Here is a 17,510-nt window from a genome sequence, read left to right on the forward strand (position 1 = left end):
GATTATTGGCAAGCGGTGTCACACTGCTGTCCAGTTGTCACAGAGTATTAAATTAGAGACAGACTCGTGGTTGTGACACTCTGGGCCCTGGGGTCGCTAACAAGGTTTGAGCTGCGGGATAAAAGGAACAGAGTGTGTGTGTGTGTGTGTGTGTGTGTGTGTGTGTGTGTGTGTGTGTGTGTGTGTGTGTGTGTGTGTGTGTGTGTGTGTGTGTGTGTGTGCATGCAGATACAATATGTACTTTCTTGCAGTCAGGTACACATCTCAGGTCAACTTAATTGCGGCTGACTGGATTGCCTCTTAGGTAATGTGGGCTGCGTTTGCTTGTCATTATGTACAGTACAGAGAGGTACAGTAATAGCAGACACAGGAGTGGGTTGAAGTGACTAAGTAGAGAGAGTCCATGGTCGTGGTTCCCACACTTTTTCATGTCAAAAGTTAATATATACCGTAATTGCTTGACTATTAAGCCGCGGCTTTTTTCCCATGTTTTGAACCCTGCTGCTTATACAACGGTGCGGCTTATATAAAGACTTTTACAGCTAACGGCCAATTAGTTCGTTTTACAATTGTCTTTAACAAGGATTTATATATAGATTTATACAGCTAACGGCCACCAGGGGCGCTCTAGCAAGAAGCAGGAGGGACACCTGCGGCTTATAGTCAGGTGCGGCTTATATATGTAAACATTTTTTTCTTCTAAATTTTAGCTGGTGCGACTTATATTCAGGTGCGGCTTATAGTCCAGCAATTACGGTATATTTGGCCCTTGACCCTCGTCCGAAAATACAATATTACAATATTTGTGTTTGCTAAAATGTTTCAAAAAAATATCAAATAAATCTCTCAAATTCTCTCAAGATGTTCTGATAATAGATCTATATGTACATTACATGAGTACACTGTACAGGTACAATAATAGGCAGATGGCATAAGGGGCCCGTTCAAATAATTACATAACCTGGTGATTATTTGAGCTAGAATCATTAGAATCATGTGCATTCATCTGCATAAAAAACAGCCTCATTATCTTCATGTTATTGTCCATGGTCTTGTAGGTACTTTCAACTGAAAATACAGATCTACAAACTCACAACATGGTTCATTGTGAGCCTGCGAATTGGCTTGTAGATCATCTAAAAATGATGAATTACATTACGTTGTCAGTCATTTCTTTTAATATACTTTGTGTATTTAAGTTACTTGTCATATCGGCACTGTTTACAAGCCCTTAAAGGCAAACAGAAATGTAAATAAGATTTACATTTCTTTGAATTAAGTCAGCGTTAGTTTGCCAGCGGGTGTCGAGTTTGCCTTCAGTACGGCACATATTGACTAGCGTGAAGTTGAGGCAGCCAAAGATAGTTGAAAGCCTAATTAGGTGTTTCTGTGGTGGAGAACATTCCCTCAGACAAACTGGTATAAATCACTGGCCATCTGGTTTTGTAAAAACAAAGGCTGAGGGACCTTTTTGCAAAAAGCAAGATGCAGAATACTCCAAACAAGGTGAGTTTATTTATTTATTTTTGGCTTCGGCAGGTCCATTAGAACAAAATTACATAATTGTAATAACTAACTAACACAGCAACAACGGTGGAAAAAGTACTTTTGCTTAAGTAAAAGTATCAATACTGCAATGTAGAAATACTCAAGTAAAAGTCTGGAATTAAAAATGCACTTGATTAAAAGTACAAAAGTATTGGTATCAAAATGTACTAGCAATAGCAAAAGTAGAAAGTACTCGTTATGCAGAATGTCCAGTTTTACAAGGTATCATAATGTATGAAAAGAGTTAAAATCTCATTATTAATTAAAACGCCAAGCCCTGCCGAAATTCAAACGTATGTGACCGGTCGGACGCGCACGCGATTGATATTGATTTATTTCTGCAATCTGCTAGCTATAACTGTACTAATAAAATGGACAGTTTTGAAGAAAAGTTGGCTGTGGAGTTTAGGAGATACAAACCTTTAATATCGCTCTCTGAGGGATATACAGGCACAACCAGACGGCAATTAATTCATGGGGAGAGATGACACATACAGCACGTTGCCCACTGTGTCTGTCGCCAGAAATGGCGAAACCTCTGATCAAAATTATGTCAAAGCATGTTAAGAGGTTGGCAGAGATCTACGGTAAATCACCGTTCCAGTAGTCTCGCGAGGCCAGACTGTTGCCTCCGCGATTTGGGCAAATGCTCCCGGCATACAGTCTGGCAAACGGAAATAGAAACGATGAGTGCGAGATAAAGCGGATGTGACGCAACCGCTCCCTTGGTGCAGTAGCAATAACATGTCCTACTGGAAGCGTTATGTCTCCTTTCAATATTCCTGGGGGCGTTATTTCGTCTTTCTCTGGTGTTATTGGTGTTACCTCCATGATGCTTTCAAACGTTTTCTTAAACTATACACCCATAAAAGAATAGGCCGCTCGAATAACTTTGTCTGAGCTGTTTCTGTTATGTTTCCAATGGGACTACAGTTCAGTGCAGCACTGGCTACTTCCGATACTCGCCGTTCGGGAGCTGCCGTTCCAGACTCTATATAGCATTCGGAGATTGTGGAATAGTTGTCTGGCTATGCGAGACTACCTTTCCAGCACTGTACAAAGTTTGAGTTATTTTTGGCGTGTGCCACCAGCCTTAGTAATAGACAACACTGAATAGATGCGAGAACTGTAAGTAATACACAACGCTGAAACCCTTGATGGGTGTTGCAGTAGCGTCACATTCGTCATTCCCTGATCCCATTGCCGGGGGATCAGAGACGCACCCAAGAAAAAATAATCTCACTATAATTACTTTCTATTTATGAACACAAATATTTTGGCGTTTTCGCCCTCTTTACGTTCTCTTTTCGCAATATAAAACAACAAAAAAATGGACTCACAACGCTCACGCTGTACCGCATTAGCGCCCGGGCCCTAATCAAATATGGCACATCTCCAATACTGTAGCGCGGCCCGTTTATTGCTTTCGTGCGAGTCTGCTCTCTCATCATGTTTTAGTCTCAGTGGCCTCGAGGTTCCCATTAACCCGTTTAGGCCATTTAACTGTTGAAAAATAGCAGATCTACAAGCTCACAGCGCGGCACCGAGTGCCGCGCTGCGAGCTTGTAGATCTGCTATTTTTGAAAAATCGTGAAAATGTGTTGCACATTTTTCAATATATATTTTTCAAAGCAGACTTTTGTAACTCAAATTCTCTGCTTCTGGGGTGGTCCCTGCAGAACAACATATTTTGAGATTGGGGGTCTGCGCCCAGATAAATGTCATTTTGGGGGTCCTTGACATGAAAAACCACTGAGAGAACCACTTTGAGAACCACTGATTTAGAGGAAGGATTTATAAGTTGGGTCAAAGATCGGGTCGAAGATATTCAAAGACTTGCAAAAATAGCAGATCTACGAGCTCGCAGCGCGGCACTCGGTGCCGCGCTGTGAGCTTGTATATCTGCTATTTTTCAATAGTTAAAGCACAAAATAATGGTTAAAGTGGTTAGAATCTAACGCGACTCGGGCACGTTCCAGGTATTTGAGGGTTAAACAGTTTTACCCATATGCTGCAGCCGGCAGTGTCAACACATGCACAGAGCATGCGCACGCACGCACGCACAGACACACACAATCTAATCCTCGGTTATTGTCTCGCGCCACATCTACTTTCACAGGGCCAGGGGGAACAGTGCGTTTATGCAAAGCAGGCGCCAGTAAAGTCCACCCGCACAGAGATATGCATGCACATGCATGCACATTCATACTCATCAACGTGTGTGTATGTGTGTGTGTGTGTGTGCGCACGCGCACACAGAACTACACACGCATGCACACACACACCGCCTCTTAAGTTCCTCATGAAGGAGTGTCAGTTGTAACAGTTTTAAATTGTTTGGAAGCGGCAGCAGATGGCATGGCTCTCTCCGTATGGAAATGGAGACGTCGCTGGAATAAATGCCTTTTCCGCCACAAAATGATTTGCTCCTTTTTTTCACCCCTACTTTCTTTTAGTATGTGTGTATAGTATAAGCGCTGTCACACACACACAAAAATGCATGCACACACGCATTGCTCGCACACATAATGTATTTCTATACTGTACTTGTGCGGACAATGTTAGCCGCTATACCCCAACTCCTAACCATATCCCTAACCTGAATATTTTCCTAATGGTAAGGCAAACTCTGAATTGGTTTCGTTGTGCATATTTTTTTTTACATATCGTCACTGTCGGGCAGAAACCTCGTATTTCCAAGTTTCAAATTTGTATGTTTTTTCGCAAAGCAAAGCCCTGCTTCATCATACAAGGCCGTCGCACAAAAGTAGTGAAAACAGCAGATCTACAAGCGCACAACGCCTCGCGGTGCGAGGCGTTGAACGGCTGTTTTCACTAGTTTAGTTTAGTTTTTAAATGATAAATACAAAACGAACGGTTTCTCACATACAAGATTTCCACCGAACAACGACGATATACAACCACCATTTCTCTCGTGAGGAGCAGGAAAATTTTCCTCGGAATGCACACATTCCTAATTCAAAAAAATTCTATAAACGTGAACACTTTTGGCCATTACAATTATAGCAACGCAAGCATGCACGCACTAACCCACGCTCGTGCGCACGCCGACACCAGTAAAGAAAAGAGCTGCAACAGCATGTAAACTAGTCACGATAAGGCTGTTGTGACAGCGTGTCAGCGTCGCACAATGGACTGTTCATTTTGTTGATGGCCTGCTCAGACATATGGGACGCTGATGTGAGGGATTTGCATGAACAGTACAGTACACATGTATACACGTGTGCCGTGGGCCTCCTATACAGGAGGAAACTGATAAAATAAATTCCTGTAAACAACAACACCTCGGTTCTTGTTCCCATACGAGACCAAAATACCAAGACAGGAGAGTGAAAATGACACAAGCAGACATGCAGTACACAAGTTTATCGTTCGTTCCTCTAAGTTTTCTTCTAAAGTTTTCCTTGTTACTCTCAAGGAAGTTAAAAATGTGTGCCATGCCTTCTTTTATTTTCCTGAGCTGAGTATGTTATAAAGGTCTCAATTGTTCAGAAATAGTGTTTATTCATGAGCTTATCCCAGGCTGCTCCACAGGCTTCCAGTGCATGAATCCAGGGCGATGAATCTGCCGGTTGGAATTGTGAGATAGCGAAAGGGGCGTTGGTGTCTTTACCTCCTATTTACCTCTGACCAAAATGGTGGTTTTACATCATATACTCTATATAGATACAGTATATGACCTCACTACCTCTTTGATTGGTTCTCAAGACTGTGACAAGACAGAGACACGTAGGGTCCTCACATACTTTAAATCTACTGTATATATTGGCTATTTGAAAATAGCTGATCTACAAGCACACAACGTGTTGCGTTGATGGGGGTCTGCACTATACTATACGGATGAATACATCATTAATTTGAGGGTCCTTAGCTTAAACAATATTTAAAACATTTGGAAGGAAGCCGAAATAAACAACTAAAAACAAGCCCCAAAAACAAACCCATTCCGCAAACTGACACAGACACACAGGCCCTATACTTGACGGCTTGGCTCCAAGGAGCCACGTCATAAAAAAAACTTGACACGTTATTCAAAAGTTTTAAGTGTGACCTCCGGTTAATCAAAGTACAGCTAATCAGCCTTCACGTACAGGAGTACTCCTTATAATAAGCGTGCAGCTTCTCATCCATATTCAATTAAATGTTGAGTAATGATTTTTGAGGTAGCAGTTCTTAAATTTCAGCAATTTTTGAAAATAATGCAGATATAGCACATTGGATTGAAAACCCCTTTATCCATGTGAGGGACACAGAGGCTTGTTCAGATAAAGGAAAGGTTTTTATGCAAATGAGTGTGAATACCTAGAAAAATACCCAGCATTTGCCTAATTTATCCATTTCTAACTCTGAGAGGGGTAGAAATTGGTTATATTTCTACCCTCTCACTCTCCGAGTTCAATTAATTTAACTGTGTACAATTCAGAAAACAGGGTATGTGACTCACCTCCATGCCACATTGTTTTTTCTCCCTTCCAGTTCGATTCTCAGTCGTCTCACCGTGGATAAGAAATCCATTCTTCCGTATTCCGTGTCATTATTTGTTTAAGCTAACAATCTTAACTTTTTAATGGAGAGTTAGCAATTTACAGACTGGAATCTCCAGTCTGTAAATGAATGGACAATAGAGGTAGTTTTCAATGAGAGACATTACAATGTACAAGTATAGGCCAATATTATAAGAAAGTACGTATAAGTGATAAGTATTATAAGTATAATCAATGATGCGAGGCCTGCAGAGCTAGTTCTGACTCAAAGGAGCACCATTTCCTGATCAGCTGATCTGTCACATGATCACAGCTCTCTCCATCTGATTGGGGCAGGCTATTTTAACCTCCCTGCTCAAAGCTCATTCCTCTTGCTGCTGCTTTGTACTCTCTTGTTTTTTGCTCCCACCACCACCCCAGCATCCATCTGTGGGCTTTGTTTCTATGATTCCCTTATGGGGGACTATTTCATTCCATGCTTAGTGCTTACAGTGAACCAACTGATGTTGTGGTCTAGATATAGACAAATATGTATCTGAAGTTGTTCCTCATCTGTCTCCCTACTTTTAATACATATGGGATTGATCCTGACCCAGAACTGACCTGCATTTCTTTCCAAAAAGGTTCTGATGCAATACGGTCCAGTGTCAGAGTTTGACTTCAACAGTGGTGTATGAGTACTTTTACTTTTGGTACTTTAAGTACATTTTGATCCCGATAATTTTCTACTTTTACTCATTTACATTTTGTAAAAATGGAGTATTTCTACATTGCAGTGTTGATACTTTTTTTTAGACATTTAGTACTATTTCCACCATGGACTTCAACCTCCTCTATGAACCCTTCCAATCCACTTTCACAGCCCAACACAGCCCTGTGTCACACTCACACACCCCACTGTGCTTCTTTGACACAGCCTAATGCCTGCCCTGATCTATACTTGGTTACTCACGATGCACTGCGACACGTTGCGAGCTTGTAGATCGCCTATCTTCGGCGCGCGACACCCACACGCGACTATATTATGAATCACCCTTTGCTGAGCCTGATCAAGCATGACGCTGGAACATCCCGGGAGAATTGAAAACCATCTGTAAAATTAGTTACGTGTCCTTGAGAATCACGGGAAATACTTTAATCAAAAATGTAATTCCATGTCTCTTCTCTGTCTTTCTAACGCCAGAAACGCTCGAAATCTAATCCTGCAGATGAACCAGACGGGCTGCGGTTTCTGTGAGAAAACAACCGCGCCTATCGCAGATATTATTGAAAACTCTTTGAGGCCAGGGCCTTTGAAAGACTCCCGGGCGACTACAAAAGGAGCCTGAAATTGCATATCAGAGGAGCGGTCGTTAGAAAAGGCAGCGGCAGCCAGGGAAGAGCTTCAAACAGCCTGCGCAGATGAGGCAGGTGTGTGGACCCACGGAATGCTCAGCGCTTTATTGAGCCAACAGACAAACAGAAGTACAAGTGAAATGAACTGCGAGTATTTCTCTGCCACAAAGACGTTGGCAGCGCTGCGTGGCTCCAGGCAGCGCTTGTGCCTTAAAGCTTTAAAGTGCTTTGTCTTGTTATTTCATATAAAAAACAACAAAAGCAAAAAACTTTTCTGAGGAGGATTCAGCACCATCATATCGTCGTTGTGGGTTGGAAGCCTTGTATGTCCAAAACCGTTCGTTTTGCATTTATCATTTTAAAAATGATTGAAACTAGTGAAAACAGCCGATCTACAAGCACACAACGCCTCGCACCGCGAGGCGTTGTGTGCTTGTAGATCGGCTGTTTCCACTACTTCTGTGCGACGGCCTTGTATGACGAAGCAGGGCTTTACTTTGCTAAAAAACGTACAAATCTGAAACTTGGAGATACGAGGTTTCTGCCCGACAGTGACGATATGTTTCTCGTTCAACTTTTGTCTGACTTATATCATATGAGCAGACAATGGATTTCCAGACACTTTATTTTTTCAAAGTTATTTGAATGTGGCACAACAAAAAAACATTTTTAAAGCTAGATTTTGATTCTGTCATAGCACTTCAGAGAGACAATATATGACTGTCAAAGAACCAAGCGGCGTCTTTTGATGAATACTTAAACAAACACAGACACACTGAAGGTACTGAACTGGAATGCAAAGACGGGAAGGGTGGAGAGTTTTTGGAAGAGACGATTTCTGTAGAAAAAAAGGACAAAATCTACCATCGCTTGATGTTTGGAAGCATTTTTCAAATGGGAGCGTTTCGCTGTTTCTACGTGTCATCTTTTCGACACCCAAACCTAACCCTAACCTCCGTGGGGTGAGTCGCTAACCACCCCGACGCTCCGTTGTCGAAATGATGGTTGTTCGAAAGAGCGAGATATATCGTCACTGTCGGGCAGAAACCTTGTATCTCCAAGTTTCAAATTTGTACATTTTTTCACAAGGTAAAGCCCTGTTTCATCATACAAAGCCGTCACACAAAAGTAGTGAAAACAGCCGATCTACAAGCACACAACGCCTCGCGGTGCGAGGTGTTGTGTGCTTGTAGATCGGCTGTTTTCACTAGTTTTAAAAGTTCACATTTTTAAAATTATAAATACCTGTCCAACGGTTTTGGACATAATAGGTTTCCACCCGACATCGACAATATGCTTTTCAAATCTGTACAGACAGACCAGCTGGATATTGCGAGACGACAAACTCTCAGGATGTCCCAGTTACGTCAGGGTTGATCAATCTACGGAGCCCATAATCTAATCTAAGTGCATGACAGCTCTCTCAACACAACACAACCCAACTATTCTGTGATTCAGCAGAAATTGCTTTGCTCGTCGTTGTTTTCCAAATCCCTTTAAGGTTTCCTGTTCACAGATGGTTGGAGAACATAACGCTTGTAGAGTGTGCAAATGAAATGAGCAAAAGGTACGGTAACATAAAGCGTTATTGATCCCCGTGGGGAAATTCAGCTGTTGTAGCAGAAACCGCAGTAAGCGTGAAACGCTGGATCGGCACAGGTGAGAACAGAGATGGATTCTTAATTGTTATGTTTCATTATACAAGTAATTACAGTCAAATGATTGGGTTTCGGCTCCTCGGCATGGCAGCAACATGAGAAAAAATTATAAAATAAAAATACTAAATTGATCTCTGTCAGGACGGGTTGTCTACCCAGGGTTCGTGTCAGTCGTGGCGTGTGGCCATCAGGATGTTTTTGGCCTGCCCACAATTTTGCCAAATACAGGCAAACGATTATATGGCGTATGAAAACCTTGTTTGTTGTCAATGACACATTTGTGGCTAATTTCATTTAAAAATAAATATCCCTGCAACAAACGGTTATTTGTAGCATGTGTCCATATGCGTGGATGTCAACTTGCATTTGGCATGGGTTTAGAGGCCCAGCTGACATATTGGATCACTTCCTGATTTGTGGCATTTTTTGACTGAATGTCCTCACATACTATCACATCATAGAGGTGGGTTCAGACGGGTCAACCTATTAAGACCCGGGGCCCGTTCTAAAAATGTCTTCTGAATCCTAACAGTTTTTGACAAACTGCTCAAACCTTTTCATGTCAAGGTACCCCCCAAAACTATATGTATTTGGCTAGACCCCCATCTCAAAATATTTTGTTCCAGGGACCCCCAAAGCAAAGGTTTTAGTTTAAAATGTTTGCTTTAAAAAGTACATACATTCAAAGATTTGCACAATATGACTCTGTGTTATTTTAGATTTGCTTTCCTGGATTGACAGGATTGACAGGGTTAACAAGCATAGTGTCCCTGAGAGCTTCCTCCTCTTCATCCTCCAACTTCCATCAGATGGTCCCGTTTTAAATCCAACTGCAGAGCTAGCCTTCCTCACCAGATTATACAAGAAATACAGGCAGCTGTGCAGGAATGCTTCGACAGCCAAAAATAAACTTCTTCCAAAAGCAAATTGCCATCAGTCCTGTGCATCACCAAGTATCGGGAAAGAGGCCACTGCTGCTTTTGCACATGACGGGTTGCGACAGCTTGAATCCACCGTTCATCGTGACTTGTACTTTGACGAGAAGTATTAAAATAGATCGTTTCTATCAAGCAACATGACCCACACAACGCCATTTCGCCAAAGCATGAATTACTAATTGCAGGCTTTCATTTTGAGAGAGTCCCGAAGCTTCTACTTGACGCTAAATTGCTGCAATGCTTCCCAGTGTGACACAAAGCTCTTACAAAATGCAAAGCCCTGCTGTCTTGGATTCCAACCACAAAGCAACATGCCAACATGTTGTTTACAGCAGCTTTTACAGCATTTGGATGACTCACCAGTGGCAAAGCAAGAGTTTGAGAACCCATGGGAATTGTGGGAAGTGTCTCTTCACAATGTCTTATCGATTATAAAAAAGAATCAATAATTGATCATTTAATACAATAATCGATTGATTTCCATCTTGTAGATCTGATGTTTTCAAAAATGTTGCATGACTTGTGTGTGAAAAACACGCTTTGCAATTTAGATGATCGCATATTTCCATATAATAGCCCGGGGGTCTGACATCGTTTTACGCATTGAGCACCATTCAAATGGACGTAAATAATTTAAATAGCCGCCGGGCACCAAATTAACCGTCGGGGGTTCAAATCGATTTCACGTCAAATTAACCGCCTGGGATACTATTTGGAAAAATACCGTAATCGTAAAAAGTCACCTTTTGGGAGCCAGAATGAAGCACGTATAGAATTGTATGTACAAGCAAAAAGAGTGGACCACATCACGGAGGAACTCACCTGGGACGTAGACAGACTAAGTGGTGAGGAAGGCACAGGCCAGCAATGCCTCCATTACCTCAGGCTAGTGAGTTTGGTATGCTGGGCCCCAGGGTCCAGGGGGCCTAATGCTGAGGTACTACGGAATGCATCTTGACGGGTTGCATCACTAGTATGGGAATGGTACTGACCTTAACAGTGTTTCTTTACATTACTGGAGTATTTCCAATTTTCTGTTTTACTTCTACTCCACCACATCTCGGAAGCAAATATTGGACGTTTACTCCACTGCTATTATTTGAAAACTTGGGTTACTTTGAAGTAACGCTTTGCGATGCGTTGTAAGCTTGTAGATCTACATATTGAACATTCTGCACAATGAGTACTTTTTACTTTTGGTACTTTTAAATATATCGTCATTGTTGGGTGGAAACCTCGTATCTCCAAGTTTCAAATTTGTATGTTTTTTCGCGAAGTAAAGCCCTGCTTCATCAGACAAGGCTGTTGCACAAAAGTAGTGAAAACAGCAGATCACACAACGCCTCACGGTGCGAGGCGGTGCGAGGCGTCGCGAGGCGAACGGTTTTGGACATACAAGGTTTCCACCAGACAGCGACGATATTGAACATTCTGTACTTTTGGCATTTTGCACTTTTACTCAAATACATTTCTTATGTCAGACTTGTACTTGTAACAGAGTGTTTTTACATTGCGGTATTGATACTTTTACTTCAGTAAAAAAAGTGTGAGTACTTCTTCCAGCACTGTTGAGTGGTTGCATCATCACTAGTATGGGAACAGCCGCGGGGGGAGCCGGGCAACGGGCAATGCTAGATTGGGGTCTCCATTGATCAGGTGCCAGGATATACGGTATACAATGGACGTTGTGTCAGCAAAACTTGTAGGCTTATCGAAGATCCTCACCATCCCAACCACAGACTGTTTGGAAAAGTATAAAATAGGGCATTCGTTTATTTAAAAAAAACTGATAAAAATATGGCAATACAAGGTGTTTGCCTTACAGTTATGATCAAATATCTTTAAAATATTTAGTTATACGTGTAGCCATGTTTATATAAAATTAGCTAGCCAGCTCGTCCACTTAACTCAGAGTGGCCTTGTCACTGACAGACTTTATGTGACGCATGGTCTTTGATCAGGGTCTGTCCTGTTTCTAAACAATATAATGATGATGCTTAATATCTGTTTTGCCGCAATACCAAAACACCATGCATTTATTTATGTATGCATGCATACATAAATGGTGAATTTATGCATACATTGCTGCTAAATTGCTCATCAACATTGCATTGTTTGCATACTCTCTCCATAACTAGGCCCTTTTGTGGAGTCAAGCCCATAAATCATTCATGTAAGTCGCGGCAGTTTTTCCGCTTTTATCCAGGGAAGCCATGTGTTTTTTTCTGCTCTCTGCAGCTGCCCAGTAGAATTTCTGAGTTTTCTTAAGCTGCGGATCACGGAGCAGTTTCCAGGGGAGCAATTGTGGGTTAAGTGTCTTGCTCAATGGCACTTTGATACGCTTTTGTGTTTCCCTTTCCTGCCCAAGACGCTCCCAGACCGCACTTCTGGTCACAAGCCACACTGTAATATGTCCCCACTGCAACTAAGACTTATACGAGAACAGTGTCCGTTATCAAAGTGTTTGGAGGCCAGTCTGGAACCATGTGGAACTGTCGGAAATTATACCAGGGACACATTTTGCGTGACACACAGACAAGACAGATTTAGTCAATTATAGCATAGATCAGTGTTTCTCAAGCATTCAAATTTCAAGGTCTCCCCTTAACTCTGACAGTGTACAAATGGAACCAAATGAACCCTAACGGGTTCATTTGGTTCCATTTGTACACTGTCAGAGTTACAGACTTGTATGGGTCAATTTAAACCCCCTTGAAGGAACTCACAGAGTCCCTGGAATCCACTTTGAGAACCACTGGCATACTGTAGATAATGTACTGTATGTGAATTGCCTCTGCTGCCATGCTATAACACACGCTTATAACACAAGTAACACTTATTTATTTATACACGCAATTAACACTTGATTGACTAATGATTAACTCATAGATTCATTCATCCAGAATTCACCCATTCCGTTATGCACCTTTAAACATGATGTCTCACTCACACAGTGAAGATCTCAGTGTTAATAAGATTCAATTAATTAATTCATAACAATAATTCATAATTATGTTAATCCAGTTGTAACAATGAGGCAAATGTAACCAGAATTTGCTCAACTAGCATAAAGGTTCCCAAAGTGGGGTCCTGGGTCCGCAGTGAAATTAGTTAATATAGCTTCACAATCGCATTGTGAGCTTGTAGATCAGCTTTTAACACTTTGCCGTCAGAAATAGAATGGTTGTTGGTAGATTAGCCGTGAAATTTCTATTATTATATTATGATCTGAACCGCATTCATTTTACCAGACATCCAGCGCTATATCACGTGGTCTTCATCCCCCATTACCATTCCGCGATCCCCCGTTGTTTTACTCACCCCAGTTCCCAGTGAAATTCTCAATCTGCATTGGCTTAGAGTGGGAGATTCGGCTGACGCATCATGTCCCTGTGCGTTTCGCGTGCGCGATCCGTTCACGTAAATGTCCCCTCAAATAATCCACGTGTGACTCAAGAGTAGAACTGAAAAGTATCGCTAGCATAGCCACCAGCACGGCTGCAGTAGAAGCACTCGTGTACAGACAGTAACCGAATGGGGGAAGGTGCCTTGGAGAAGGAAAGGGCCATGACATCACTTCTGCTTCATGTCAGACCAGCCATGAGCTATCAATGCACGAGTGGTGACTAGGGAAGGTTAGACGATCGCCGATTTTTGGATGAAAATCATTTATTTCGGTAAATACGGGAAAGTACGGGAAAAGACGATTGGCTGCCCCTCCCCCCCTAGGAAGTCCGATATAGTACGGTTTTAATATTATGGGGCTCCCCGTGGCTTGGAAAGGGTTAAAAACAATGGAATATTGTACAACACAAATCTTGTAAGAGGATCCCTGGCACATATGTCCACGGCCAAATGCATATTCATTTGGGGTTCTTTGGCATGAAAGAGTTCAGGACCTTGCAACGCAAGGCGTTGTGAGCATGTAGATCTGCTATTTTCACAATAGAACCGTGTTAATCAAAATGTAATGCCTCGAGTCAAGTCAAACTCAACTCAAAGTGCTCGCCTGTTCAAATGATTATTTTGGGGGTCACGGCCTGAAAAGGTTGAGAACCACTGCTTACTGTATATGGGGCTAGTAAGCTGTATGCTTGGCATGATGCTGGTACCATGGTCTACTCTTGTCCCTCCCTGCTGCTATCATGTTCCACCAGGACACAGCGTTTAGGCCCCCCCTGCACCATGCTGCGCTAAGCACTGACCTTTTCATTCCAGGTCTATTTCCATCCCATGGATCTATACTGTCAGTAGAATGTTATATGACTTAATGGAGCAGGAACTCAATTACATGGCGCTCCGTTAAACAATTGCTTGCGTGGTGTTTGTGTGAAGCGCTGGCTCTCAACGAAGGGTCCACGCAAACCCCATGGGGGTCCTTGAGGTGGATCCGTGGGGGAGATCCCGGCTAAATGATCGATAGATAGAAACCATATGGACCCTTAATGGGTCTGTATCTTGTATGAATGTAACCAAATGGACACATAATATGTGTCCATTGTTTTTCCATCCGTGCACTCTATAGTATAGATTGGTTTCCCAGACATAAAAATCCTACCGAATGGGGGTCCATGGCCCCCAAACTGCAGGGCCTCGGAATTAAAAGTTTGCAAATCACTACAGTAAAGTACAGTATATGGCACGTTTACCCGATACATCTTAGTTTGTAATTTGCTGAATTGCATTCAAAGCGTTAATTTCACATGTACGTTTTCTGCGCTTTACTTGATTACTACACAAACCCGAGGGATTTGATCATGAGGAAACACATCGACGTTATGAATCTAAATTTAAACGCCTAAGCTGGTTTTCTTATCGTCGTTAATTACATCCTATGTGTATTTAGATCTCAGGTCTTCTCTCATTGGGAATAGAAACATGGCATGCAGATTTACACTGGTCCAAGTTATGTGATTAGCCGTTGAGTAATCAGTCTGAATACAGTACACATCTGTCTCCATCACATATTCACAGTAAAGCCCTTTGCGCAGGACAGTTGCGTTTCTTCCGTTTGCTGTGTGAGTAAAACGCATTGGATTTGGTGTGCAAGGCTGTGCGGAATCGGCGCTGCGGATCCCAAAAGGATTCATAAAAGGAGTGATGAGTTTTTCACCGCATGCGACAAGACGCACAAATCGAACTGGGTTCGATCAAGAAAAAAACGCACGGCCGCAGCCACTCGTCGCACGGCTAATTCGGATCCCGTGTGCATGAGGTCATAGAGAATAATTGTTTTCTTTAAAAAAAATGAAATTGTCCGTTTTATCCGTGCGGATAAACGCGATTGTGTGCAAAGGGCTTAAGGCTCCTATCAGCCTCAGCCCTTCCTTATCCTTTCTCTGTTGTCAGTGCAGTGCCAGTACAACCAACCAACCGTCCGTCCGTCCGTCCGTCCGTCCGTCCGTCCGTCCGTCCGTCCGTCCGTTTGTCCGTCCGTCCGTCCGTCCACTGGAATAAGTACTTACATTTTATACTTAAGTAAAAGTATCAATACTGCAATGTAGAAATACTCAGATACAAGTAAAAGTCCAGAATTCAAAATGTAAAAGTACGAAAGTATTGGCATCAAAATGTACTTAAAGTACCAAAATTAAAAGTACAAAATGTTTGAAAATAGCAGATCTACAAGCTCACAACGCGTCGCGATGCGACACGTTGTGAGATTGTAGATCGACTATTTTCAAACAGCCAAGGTATAACATCGGGCTAAAGTGGTTCATGTTTTATAATATTATAATTTGTATCTGAAAAGTAACTAGTAACTAAAGTGTTCAAATAAATGTAGTGGAGTAAAAGTACAACATTTGGATCCGAGATGTAGTGGGGTAGAAGTAAAATTATTGGATATTAGAAGTACTCAAGTAAAGTACAAATAACCTCAAAATTGTACTTAAGTACAGTACTTAAGTAAATGTACTTAGTTACTTTACACCACTGGCACTTTGGCTCCCAACATCATCTCCCAAATGGATGCACTTGCTGTGCACTTTCATTAACCAAGAAGGTCACTACTGATTTTGGTGAACCTTATATGGCCTTTCCTCTAGTGCCACCATTAGGACCAAAATGTCAACTTTCCCACTAGGGATCTCAAAATGTAATGGCCAAATTGCCTGATACTAAGGGTAGGTTCAGATGCATCGACTCCACTCCCATGTTAAAGATGCAGTGCCATGATTCTTTTCCCCACTAACACATGATGATCAGGTATTATGATTATACTAGGAGGAAAACTTTTTCAAAAAAAGTGTACTGAAAGTGTTAAAATTGGGGATTTATGTGGCCACACCCACCAGTTCATTAAGTATGCCTGGTTGTCAGGTGGGTGGTGACCCAGCTGGGGTTAGCCACACCCACAGTGCTGGGTGAATGGTAAAAGGGGAGGGGATGATTCTATGATGTTATTTAATCTGTGTTTTTCGACTGGGCCTTTTGAGGCCCAGTCTTTCAGCTTTCAGGAAGTAACCAAAAATACACAGGGAAGACAAATCTGCACATTATAACCACACCTGGGGGTCTATAAGTGTAATGTCAACTCCATAGACACTATACAAAACAGAAAAAGTACAAAAATATGGCACCACCTCTTTTAAGAGAATAACCCGGAAGAGGCGTTTGGTCTCTGATCAAAGATGCCGTTGCGGCAAGCCCCCAGAACGGCTTGTAAACATTGAAGCGGCCGCCCTACTGGACAAAGCTGAAATTTCAGGCGGGGTGAAACATACATGCACGAGCATAAGAGCGCGGTGCTGGGGTCTACAATAGGGTTCAATGGACGTCGACGTCGTTCGTGACGTCATTACGTCTCGACGTCAAACATTTTGGCCACTAGGTAGTGGCCAATTTCCCCCAGAATGCACCTGGATTAGCTACATGCTAGCATGTAGCCGTTGCTTCAAAACGCCACTGAGCACTTGCATTGAAATGATAGTGGGGGCGGGGCCGGTCCGCTCTCTATTTTATATATACTCTATGCGTTGCGGAGTCACAAGCTCAAGGGTTCAATACAGGTTCATGGTTCAGCACTGCTGTACTCTCACCCTGCAGTGATACGCACTAACCAATGGGACAGACCTAAACGCAGGAAGAACCTCACTTTATTGACACTCACATTAGCTGCTCAAGTGTGAAGGTTCAAAGGTAAGGGAGTAATGCTGCTATCGGCAGGGGCGCTACGCCGCCTTACGAGCCAGATATGCGGCCGCGCCCTAAGCGCACACATGCTCCCTGGGGTTTTTGGTGACCCCATGGCCAACCTTTGGCCTGTTTCCAGGCGTATGGAACAGCATGGACTCGAGGGGGTGCTAAGGCTGTTTTTATTTTTATTTTTTACATATTTTGAATATTTTGTTAGTCATCACAAGTACAATAGTAGATGCAGCACGGCACAGGTACAGTTAGACCTCCTGCAACAACAGGAACATCCCGAATAAGGCCTTTTACAGTCTTGTTTACGTCGGAGGTCCTTGGCATTCAATTTACACACATAGCAACAATAACAAAATAACATTCATGGCATTTACAAA

Source organism: Nannobrachium achirus (assembly GCF_963921795.1).
Source record: "Nannobrachium achirus genome assembly, chromosome: 19".
Lineage (NCBI taxonomy): Eukaryota > Metazoa > Chordata > Actinopteri > Myctophiformes > Myctophidae > Nannobrachium > Nannobrachium achirus.